Raw genomic sequence first — 9,164 nt, 5'->3', positions numbered from 1 at the left:
GTAATTGAATCTTGTCTTTATATTTCCTTTAGTTATTTCTTGCATAATGTCTGAACTTGAATTTCTTAGTCAGGGAACAACCTCTTTGAAATCAGAGGGAGTTCTGCCTGAGTAAGGAGTGCAAATGTTACCCTTAATCCTTAAATAACTTAATTTATATAATTCTGTGCAGCAAGTGTGTGCTAATTAAAGGGCTGAGTGACTTATGCAATATGAAATTGATATGTGCAACTGGTATTACAAAAATATTATATCTGATTAGGGCCAAATCCTGCAGCCCTGGCTTAAGTGTGCCTTGCTCGGCAAAGGACTGTAGGATTTCGTTCTTCAGGCCTCTGCATCATATTTGTTTACTCCATTAATAATTCTGTTGCAAGGTTTTACTGCATAGCACATACTTTTTCTTTTCTGGAAACATTTCTCCCTTTAGTTCCATGAATGATTTGTTTGTCATTAGCATACAGGTAAACATTTCAGGAAACATGAATTTCTGTATTATAAAGTGGCATTGAAATAACACATGCTCAATATAGAAGAAGATAATATTTCCTAAGAAAAATTATACAATTATACAGTGTTTTGAATTTTTTCAGATATATTTTAATGTATTAAATAAAAATCTTGCTAGTATGCAAAATATAATCTTCTCTATAAATATATTGCATACTGGTTACCTGGCTTTTATATTTAATTCAAATACTTGGACAAAAATTTCATACTGTTAATAGTTTTTTGAGACCCATATTGCCTTTAATGTAAAAAAATAAAGTTAGTATATTAGTGGACTTAAAAAAAGGTTAGAAACCAGCTACATTGGGTTTAGTTGAATTATTTGCACATTTTATACTGTAAAAGCATAATCAGTGTACAGTAGTAGCCTGAGAAATTGATAAAATCCACATTTTCATACTGTATTTGCACATTTTTCTCATTAATGTAAAATATGAAACAATCAGTTTTTGCCAATGTAATATCTTATTAAAGTTTCTACATATTTTTTTATTAAACTGAAATTTAAAGGATTAATTCCTTTAAGAATTGTTTTATATATGGTAGAAAAAGCCATATTCAGGAACATAGACTGTCAAGTGATACTGCTTCTTTCAATGGTTTCAAATGGTTTGATGTTAAATAGCATGTACATTAAAGTGCAATTCAGTAGCAAAAATACTACTTTTCAATTGCATACAGATTGCTGGTGTTTAGGGCCCACGCACTTAAACATGTAAGTAACTACACTACTGTAAGGCATTTCTATCAATATCGGTAACTCCTGGAATTAAAGTTACTTACATGTCTATGTGTTTGCAGGTTTGGGCCCTGAGTATTTGCGCACCTGATCTGCAGCCAAAAAAGTCTACAGACTTCAATGGGGGGACTCTTAACCTCACAGGATTGAGTCATAGACTTTTGCCTAACAATTTGCTATTGGAATGAAAAAAACAAAAACAACAACAACAACAAAAAACAATACATTTTCCCATATTGTAATAATTTTCTTTATAGAAGAATAAAGAACAGAGATCAAATAACACTAACACATCAGCTTTACAGTGAGTTTACTGTACAGAATAATCCAAAGAATCTTTTTGAATTTACAATATTAAATATTTGGGAACAACATATATATATATATAGCTCTACATCTGTTTATATTTATATGTCTATTATTCATTATACAGCATCATGGATGTATGTGGTGTCTGTATATATTTATATGTGTATATACAAGGACCTCTGTACTATACAGCACATTAGACTTAAATTATACAGCAAGATGCCATGATTTATGTGGCAGAGTTTCACTGAATTCTATGACAATGTTAATTAATTAAAAATCATTAGATAACCTTCATTGTTACTGGTGTAATTAAAAAAAATAAGTCCCACCAAGTGGAAATACAAACAAAAGCCTATTAATTTGCATTATGGCAGAGGAATATCACGCCTGTAGGCCTTAGGAGAAGAGTCCTTTTGCATTGTAGAACCTGCTTGGGTGCGGTGAGGCATTCAATGACATAAGAGGTACCAGGAAATGAAGAATGTCTTGAGGAAGAACTCTGTGCATTTTAGGAAAGATTCATCAAGGAAAGGCAGCTTGTATACTGAGACACTGAAGACAGCACGAGGGTGCTCCTCTATCTCTGAACCTCTTCCTCTGCTTCCACCATCCCCCCTTACCTCATCCCCCCCCCCCCCCCCGCCAACGTTTGATCCATTTCACCCGTTTCCTCTCAGAAAAAGTCTGGTGTGACAGGTAGCTCTCCTCTGCGGCTCTGGAGTAGCACAAGGACCTGAATGAAACCTGCTCCTTGGGAAAATATAAAGAAAAACAAAGCAAAGGGAGAGGGAAAGCAAAATGGCAGGCAGACAAGTGGAGGAGTTAAAGGATGATAAGAAAATGGCCGTTTTGTGCATGTATATGGCAACCAATTCCAGAAATTTCTGCTTATCAGCATTGTAAAGTATGTGTTTATTTTCATGTCTATATAATCACACTAGACAAAGTGGCCTCTGTATGTGTGTGTGAGAAAGAGAGAAAGACAGAGAGACTGAAGTAATATTAACATTTTCCCTCTATAAGTACTCTCTATACAGGGCCAAATTTTGGTCTTAGTTTCATGTATGCAACTCCATTGATTTTAGAGGGCTTGCATGTGTGTAAATGAATGTATGGGTAAACTGCTTCAATGTGCTTGCTCTCCTTAAAATAAAAATGACTTTTTTTCTACGTTGGTTTTACCAATATAGTAACAAAAATAGTCACCACATCTTGCAACAAAACAGGTACACCAGTCTTCCCTTATGCATGTTCTATGTCTCTGTAATTTTACAAAAGCAATTGACACAATGATCTCCTGCAATTTTTTGTTTTATTTATTTATTTATTTATGATGCTCCTCTCAGTTTTGCATTGTTAAACGCCATTGACTTTCTTGCAATTAATCCTGATTTGGATCCGTGTAAGTTAGAGGAGACATTCACTGTAAGAATGCAACCATTTATAAATCTGCTTCTTGATGTGAAATAGATCAAATGTTCAGAATGCAGAAGGGATGGGCATGCACAAACAAAAGGGAACAGAGAATTAGAGAACACTGAAAAAGTGGAGGGTACAATGGATAAACTAAATCATAAGCCAAAAAATCATAAATGTACATTTATAGATTTAGGCTAATCTAATTTATGTATTGATACTTATTTGGCATATCAACTAAATTGATGGAGATTGGAATTTTTAAACTGTTTGGGACAAGAACTGTGTCTTCCTATGTCTTGCACTAGGGTGTGCTTAGCATAATAGAGCCTACATCCTGAATAGGGACTAGTGACTACAAATAATAATGACAAATAATTATAAGAGACATAATAATAATGTCATTGTGATTAGTATTTTCTTGTGGTTTAACAAGTTTCAAGTATTTCTTCAATACTTAAACTTCCACAGACTTTCTTTCAACATCATATCACTACCATCTGTGTGCTTGTTCTGAAAAAAGTCATTAATGTAGACAAAATGCAAGGGGAATCCAAAACTACATGTGCGTTAGAGTTTTGCAAATTTTGTTTCAAACCCAAATGTGGTAGTCAGGTGCTAGAACCATAGTGTAAGACTGATACCTTTTTTATCACTTAACTAATATTTTATCATTTAACTAATGAACAATAGACATTTTTTCTAGTTAGATTAATACTATTAAAATATGCTAATATCCAGATAAATCCAGATCTTAAAACACATTTATTGCAATTTCTATGGCAGTATCACTTCACCTGATAAAGCTGACATAATTAGAGTTTATGTGATTAAAGTCCCCACAACTGAAGCTAGAGCACAGAACTGCAGCCTGGTCCCATACCAACTGCAGCTGTTACACCAGCCTATGACCTACAATAGTAACCTCTGCTTCCCCTTTCATTCTTTTCAAACACTAATCCCATGGTTCCTCGTCTAGCCCACACACATCACTGACCTCTGTACATAGGAACTAGGGGTGCCAGGGGTGCTGTCACCTGGATTGAAATAGTAATAAAAATCCAAATCCATGGTTTCTGCCTTCAGCAATTGCACTATAAAAATTGCTCCAGCAGCTGTATCACCCTATGTGTTTTCATTGTAGAGCCCCTTTTGCTGTGCACATGGATTGAAGGGCTAGGAGTGGTTTACATGAGGTGCAGTGGATTGCTTTGATCCTCCGGGGTGAATGTCATTAACTTTTTAAGTAAATTGGATAACATTCCCTTTCTTCTCCTTCAATGTGCAGATTGGTAGTTGTCCATTTTAATGAGTGTCAATCTCTTAATGTGACCGGTTGATTGAAAAGACATTGATGGTAATCCTAATGGCACTTATATCAAAGAAACCTAGGGTGACCAGATAGCAAATGTGAAAAATCGGGACAGGAGATGGGGGGTAATAGGCGCCTATATAAGAAAAAGACCCAAAAATCAGGCCTATCCCTATAAAATTGGGACATCTGGTCACCCTAAAGAAACCCCTTGGTGGTGGATAGGCCAGATGTTTAAAAAAATATATACTCAAGACTTTCGATAATTGTTTCAATATATAGGTCCTTCACAATCATAATTAAGGACTAACACATTCCTACTGGTGCTAATTTTTTTTTTTGTTATCTTTGGAAGACCAAGATTTAGAACCAACTGGGATCCAGAAGGAAAATTTATACATATGAAGGCTGCTATAGAAACAGAGGCGTGGTAAGAATTTTGTGCTCACAATTTTGATTGCACAATCATTTATGTACACAGCTCTGCACATGCTTATGTACTCATGCAAATGTCTGAATCTGCATATGCAAACAGCATTTGTATGTACACAACTGCACACGGTTTGTGTATACAGGTTTTATCATTTGCCTGTGCAAGTGATTGTGTAAGAAAATTGCTCATGAGTCGTGAACTCAACTAAAAAGAAGGGTTTAAGTCACTTTGAAAATGTTGACCTTCAAATACTACAGGCTGATAATAATTTGCTGCCAAAATCTCTCTCATTAAAATGTTCTTGATGTTCACAGAATACCAAATCTTCAGCTTGCTGGAGCATTGGTAATCTTTCTGTTGAAAATGTCCTTTCCACCCGACCCACACAAACATGTACACATCAGAGGGAATATTTATAGCATCATATTTCCAAACGTTTAAACATTGCTAGAGTTAGATGCATTTTACTCTATGGCTGATGGATTTCTTTTTCTTTCTTATTACTTTTTGCACATTCTCTTCCACCTGACCTCTCACATCTGCACAGGAAATACTTTTTCCTCAATATTGATATTTGACAAGCAATTGACTTGAACTCACATAACTGTGAGATCCTTTCTATATTTCTCTAATTCAACCCCGCTCTGCTGTAAAAGAGCATACAGAAGCTGTGATGTCTTTGAATATAGGATCTAAAATGTACTGAGTATATGCTCTACTTCCTTTTTATATTGTATGTTGTAGTTTGCTGTCCTGAAATCTACTTGTCATGAAATAGCAAGTTCATTGAAATAGCGTTAATCAAAATCGCCATATAGTCTGAGGTACCCCGCACATCTTTTGTTAGGCAATAAATGAGAGCGATGATCTGGTTGAGACCACTATCATGGTGGACTGATGCTTATGTGGCTTTTTCTAAAAGTGCATGTAGGGTCAAATCCTGACCTCAGACAAACCTAAGCAAATCATATTGATGTCAATGAAGTAGTGTGGGTGGACCTTTTCTGTGTTTTAACAAATTTAGTTTTGTTTACATTATTTTTATACATTAATTTGATTACAAACTGTTATAAAAATAACTTACTCCCCAGTACTCCAGAAATGACTGATAAATGCAAAATGTTCTTTAGTATTACTTTTATTTTGGTCCATTCTGTTACCTTTATTCACTTTAAATAGAATCTTATACCTGCATTGATTTCAGATGGACTCCCAGAAAGTTATACACTACTCCATGCGTAACCCATATCTGGCCTTTAATACAAGAGACCACTTTCTTCTTAGTTTAAATCTTCATTATTTCATTATTGAAGCGCATGCTGAACAGAAATGACATCGCTCTGTGGTTACATTCTGGAATGAAAGTATCTCTTTCTTAATAAAACCTAAGCTTTAAACTAAGATAACAAGCAGATGTCTTTTCAAAAAATTTGCATTGAGTTTCTGAAGATTCCACCATAGTATGTAAGCTTTGTCTAGGATTTTAATAAGGAGCTTGAATATATTTTTTTAAGTATGCACTTTGTATGGGTCCAAATCATTTACACACATACAGTAGAGGATATAGGGGAGGCTGTTTTCCTTCTGTAGGTTTTGAAACCAACAAAGGAGCTGTGGAAGTTGCAATGGACCTTTCATTTAATGGCCATTAGGTTTTGGATATTATTTTGTTTAATGTAAGAAATCATAGACAATACAATCCAGGTAGTGGACACAGTCTCTGTTCTGGACAGCTCACACTGCATGTATCCTATTCTCCGAAGAAACAAAATATTAAGGAATGAACAGCAGTAATATGCAATTGATGCATGATATGAAATGATCTGTGAAACATTTTACAGTTGTACAGCATATGGCAAATGGATTCTCGTGAATGGTTGAAATATCAGCTTCTGCTTGATATGATGATGGGGGAAGAAAAATACATCTGATCCCCGCCCCCAACACAAATGAATACCAGCGGTATGCTGTCTCTGTCCCATATATATCATATCTTTGTTTAGATAAGTATCATTTTTAACTAATTCACTGACAAAGGGCTAGACACTGCTGTATGGAGAGTACAGTAGTACTCTGGGCTTGGCGGAAAATATTTTCCATGAGTCAGTGGCATCTATATGTCTATCTCAACCATAGTGGACCATTCTTTTTTTTTTTTAAATGTGTATTGTGACCATAGAATATTTTTTGATGTGCTTTTACATCTTTCTTTATTAGAAGTTGTATTATCACACCATGTGCCCAACTTGCCAATGTCCTGCCCCGTCACAATGCTGTCCCTAAGAGACACTAGAAACTATCCCATTCAAAGTGTCTGTCAATAACACATTCCCTTGAATGTCTTGCTTGAGACATTTCCCTTCTTACCTTCATGTCTTTTTCTTATTACAGTACTGGGTGACCTGGGACACATGGAAAAGACATTTTCACCATGTTATTTCATGGATAGTTTTAACTGGGTTCTTAGATCATATTTCAGTATACTGTACTTTGTGATTTAAAGTATTTCCATATGTGACCCTACAAGCAGATTGTACTACTGTGCTATTTTGATCTAGAAAAATAAAAACTCCAACCAATGGCATTGGTATAGTTTTCAGCTCCTTAACAAAGGTGTACATATGATATCTATCATTATCAGCAAACTCTGAAGAAGTGAGGTTCTTACCCACGAAAGCTTATGCTCCCAATACTTCTGTTAGTCTTAAAGGTGCCACAGGACCCTCTGTTGCTTTTTACAGATTCAGACTAACACAGCTACCCCTGTGATATGTGCTATGAATCTTTCCCTTCCTTCCCTTAGATATGGCATGCATAGTTCGATACTATTTTCTCCTTACTATTCTATTTTGATCTTTAAAGCTTTTTTACTTTTTATTATGCTTCCTCTTGAGTTTTTTTTCTCCCACCATTGCAATATTATTGCTTTAATCAGATTTACTGAAGATTCAATGTATGCTCTGAATCTAATTGATTTAAGTCAGTGGGAGTCTTTTCATTGACTTCCATGAGTTTAGGTCAGCCCTTATTAAAACAATTGGTATGGATAATTTTCTCCTTCTCTTCTTTCTGTATGTACTGACTGTTGCACCAGACAGGTCACTAGATTTCAGTGGTTGGAGAGGTTATCTTTTACACATGCCTAGTTTGTAATTCTGTAAAATGCTCTGAGGTTTGTAAAAGGTGATACATAAATCATTAAATAATAATTTAATGTACTTCAATATACCAGAGATGTTGACAAGCTGAAGAGAGTTCAAAGAGCAACAAAAATGATTAAGGGTCTGGTAGGACTGATTTATGGAGAAAGAAAACAAAATCTAAATATGTATGGCTTAAGTAAATGGCAATTAAGGGACAAAGTATCTACTAGTATTGAAAAAGTGAAATCACTAAGGAGTGAGAGAAATATGTAATGTGTTACTATGGATTTTAACTAGGATAAATAGGATTAAATTAAGAAAAGAACTAACTAAGAATAAAGAAAAAAATATTGATGGTAACATCTCTTAAATTTTGGAATAATCGTCCAATGGAAGTTGCAGAAAACACATCATTTTAAAACTGGAACAGAAAAAGCATTGGAAAATGTATTCTAAGGATAATCCCTAATTGGCTGTGAATTGACTATATGGCCAATTTAATTAGGTCACTTCCACCTCTAACTTCTATGATCCTATGCCAAATTCTTACTCCAACCTTTATAGTCAGTGGGACTTTTGCCTATTTAAGACTCAAGCTGGAATAGGTTAACCTACACACAAGGGAGATGTGTGCAATAGAAACACGATAAGTAACTTTATTGAATAATTTTAGACCTAATTCACCTCTCAGACTTCTCTTATCTCTGAATTCTTCAGTGAGATAATACCAATATAAGTGAGGAAAATGTGGCTCTTATTATGAAATGCTTAGTCTCATCTATATATACATATGTTGCTTGATTGGCTTTCTTAATGTCAGCTACACTGACAGTTTTCACCCTTTATTTTGGTCCTGTTAATGTCAATCTGTTTTTCAATCAGCAGTCTCTTGGACAATAGTTTCTGAAGGTGCTCTGTTATACAATTAGTCAAATAATATTCATTGACTATTTTTTCCTCAGTTAATGCTGAGATCATTTTCAAATATATTATTTTTTCGCAGTTCATAGGTGTGGGTAAATATTTCACACATATTAGTGAATATATTTGAATTGCAAGAATTGTTTTAAAATATAAAATACAATTGGATCCATCCAGACTTCCTTTGACTCCTTTTTGCCACTGGCTCTGGATTCCTCCCAAAACAATTGAATTTCTGGATAAAAAAGGGTCATTTTTACTGGCCCCTATATCACTTCTCTCCAGGTCCCAGCATATAGTGTTTCTTGGGAAGGATGGTCAGATCAGGACTGCACTGTGGCAATCTCCAGCTGGATGATCGCTCCATAGGAATCTGAG

Source organism: Chrysemys picta, chromosome 1, assembly GCF_011386835.1.
Source record: "Chrysemys picta bellii isolate R12L10 chromosome 1, ASM1138683v2, whole genome shotgun sequence".
Lineage (NCBI taxonomy): Eukaryota > Metazoa > Chordata > Testudines > Emydidae > Chrysemys > Chrysemys picta.
This window is presented reverse-complemented; position numbering follows the sequence as displayed.